Source organism: Pseudophryne corroboree, chromosome 1, assembly GCF_028390025.1.
Source record: "Pseudophryne corroboree isolate aPseCor3 chromosome 1, aPseCor3.hap2, whole genome shotgun sequence".
Classification (NCBI taxonomy): Eukaryota; Metazoa; Chordata; class Amphibia; order Anura; family Myobatrachidae; genus Pseudophryne; species Pseudophryne corroboree.
This window is the reverse complement of record NC_086444.1, coordinates 490,586,726-490,589,905: the sequence shown is the minus strand read 5'-3', so window position 1 is coordinate 490,589,905 and position 3,180 is coordinate 490,586,726. Positions and strand designations below refer to the sequence as shown.

Sequence of the window (3,180 nt, the reverse complement as noted above, 5' to 3'; positions counted from 1 at the left end):
ATACTCCACTTAGCAGTTGCAGTTGTTCTAGCTCACTGCACCTCCTTTTCACTCGGCTTACAGCTCATGCTAAAAAAAAAAATGCCCCTCACCCACGCACAATCACAGCCCCTCTGCTACTCCAAGTGAGAGACCCTCTCACTCACTCAGCCCCTTGCAGCCTCACCAGAAGTTTAATGGTACTGCAAATATGTGTGTTCCTGATTGTGTATTATAAAACTCACCTTTTTCTGTATTCTAACTCACCTTTTGCTGTTACCAACTCACACTTACAAATCCAAGCAGCACTTTTGCTGTTACCAACTCACACTTACAAATCCAAGCAGCACTTTAACATACAAGCCCTTACAATGAGAAAAGGCTACAGCGCCTTGTATTCCCAGGTGGTCTCCCATCCAAGTACTAACCAGGCCCAACACTGCTTAGCTTACAAGATCATATGATATTGGGTGTATCCAGGGTGGTGTGGCTGTAGTGGCACAGTTACGTGTGTAAGCATCACTGCTACAGGGGGCATTACGTGTGTAAGCATCACTGGTACAGGGGGCTTTATGTATAAGCTTCACTGGTACAGGGGGCGTTACGTGTGTAAGCGTCACTACTACAGAGTGCTTTTCTTTTTTCCCCTGTGGAGGCTCCTGTGTTTCTCCCCCCCCCCCCTTCCGTGGGGTTCAGTGCTTTTTTCCCTGTCGGGAACTATGAGTTGTGTGTAAATGGGGGGCGCACCGTGATGTGAGCTTGCTCCAGAAGCCATGGATTCACACTACACTGCTGCTCAGAGCCTGAAAACATACTGCGGCCAGACAAGAAATCGCTGAAATGGCTGAAATGGCAACAAGGATTTTACAAATTATTTGACAGAGCCCTTATTGAGGAAGGATGAGTCATTTCTCAGCTCCAAAATACAAAATTTAATAAACATTATTTAAGGCAGTGTTTTCTAAACAAACAGTGATGCTCATTGGCTTCAAAAGCCACAAAGTGCCATTGGTTTATTTGATTCCAAAGGAAGCCACCATGAAAGTAAAGTACTGTAAAAAAAATTAGAAAGCACCAAAAAACTGTTGGGAACCAATGGTCACTTCCTGTCTGTGTTTTACTATTGGTTTTCTCATGCCACATGATATTTTCATGAAACATTACCATTCTAAAATACACAATGACATTGTGATTTTATTATTGGAGAATTGTTGGATATTGTTGGAAATTGATTGGTGAGTGTTGGACATTCTTGTCTTATCAATTTGTTTGTATTAATTTTTATTGCATGCACCCATTTTGTCTGTTGTATATTTTTATTTGTATTTTTAATTTACATTCTGTCTATCTGTGTGTATGACTGTTGTGTGTTTAAATATAGTGTAAGTGTTAGCATAGGTTACTTTTTCTGTGTTTCTATGTACTTCCTGTTTTCTGCTAATATGGACAGAGTAATAGAGATAGTGTTGAGGATGAGAGGGAGACAGAAGTGGCTGAGGAGGTAGGTGAGGTTAAGCAGGAGGTAGGTGAGGCGAGCCAGCCTTCTAAAACTGGGAAGGAATACAAGGTTCACCTATGATGAATTGTTGCACCACTTTCCACAATAGTGCCATGCTATGTCCCGCTTTCCACAATAGTGCCATGCTATGTCCCGCTTTCCACAATAGTGCCATGCTATGTCCCGCTTTCCACAATAGTGAAATGCTATGTCCCGCTTTCCACAATAGTGCCATGCTATGTCCTGATTGTAGGGAGCCAGGCTGCCAAACATCTGTCAGATGGAAGCTCCAATTATAAACTAGTGTTATACAGGCTGTTAATGCAGTGGGGCCATTAAAGAAGTCAGAGGACCACTGTTGGAAAATATGTTAGTGTGGGCGTAAATGGAGCTCTGCCCACACCACGCTTCCTGTATGGGAGCACTGAACTTAGACTCTCAAAGCACTATAGACTCAGCAGGCAGTGGCGTCAGTAGGCAGGTGTGGGGGTGTGTCCTGCACCCAGGTGTCACCCTCAGAAGGGGTGACACCAAAGTGACGGATCTTCGGATGTGACAGGAGCCAAGTGCTGCAGTGTGATAATCCTCATTGAGCGCTGTTCATGCCCCATAGTGACAAAATGGGGCGTGGCTTGCAATCATGGTGCTTTCTGCAAGACCACGTCCCTTACCTCGAGGCCACACACCCTTACCAAGAGGCCACCCCCCATTTTTGGCGTGCGATGAAGGCATGCGTTATTGTCCCTCCTCAGCTTCCGAAAAAGTTGGGAGGTATGATGTAACTATGGGTTCCTAGGGGCGCCCACATGGCCGCTCCGCATAGCCCTGATGCTCCAGGCCCCTGGATCCCGACTCTCCAGCAGCAAGCAGCACCTGACTACATGTCTGCACCCAGCAGCGTCGCTGTAATGCTGCTTCTGCCTGTAAGAAGAACCATGCAAATTATGAGAGAAAACACGGAAAGTAGTAGGGTTTCTGCGGGACCACAGACAGGACAGATCTTACAGCCCGATTGGTGGTTTGCACTTGTAAACAGCATAATAGGGAAAATGCAATAACTGGGGCACAATACAGTACAGATGGGGGGATGTAACACAGTAAAGAGCATACAAATATATGTACTAGTAGTGTGTATATATGTATGTATCAGTGACGTACAGTGAGGTAAATGGCATGGGTGTGGATCATTAGATCGACAGTTTCTAGGTTGACAATGTTTAGGTCGACCACTATAGGTCGACAGTCACTAGGTCGACATGGTTTGAAGGTCAACAGGGTTTCTAGGTCGACATGTTCTAGGTCGACGAGTCAAAAGGTCGACATGAGTTTTTCATGTTTTTTTATGTCGTTTTCTCCGTACAGTGACAAGGAAGCCCAATTAGTGCACCGTGTCTCCTCGCCATGCTTTGGGCAAGGTGCCTCGCTCCACTACTGCTGCGCTCAGCACGGGTTACTATTCCCAATTGTAGTCCGCGTGGATTGTTAAGTATGAAAAAGTTCAGAAAAATAAATAAAATGTGAATTACTCATGTCGACCTTTTGACCTGTCGACCTAAAACATGTCGACATAGAAACCCTGTCGACCATGAAGACATGTCGACCTGGTGACTGTCGACCTATAGTGGTTGACCTAAACATTGTCAACCTAGACACTGTCGATCTTCAGACCGAATCCCAAATGGCATAGGGTGTACTTTCTAGTA

At 45.1% G+C, this 3,180-nt stretch overlaps 1 pseudogene; it reads right to left on the bottom strand.

The window, feature by feature from the left end:
• Window positions 1-358: 358 nt before the first annotated feature.
• LOC134941416 (5S ribosomal RNA) lies at window positions 359-477 on the bottom strand (annotated as a pseudogene).
• Window positions 478-3,180: the final 2,703 nt, after the last annotated feature.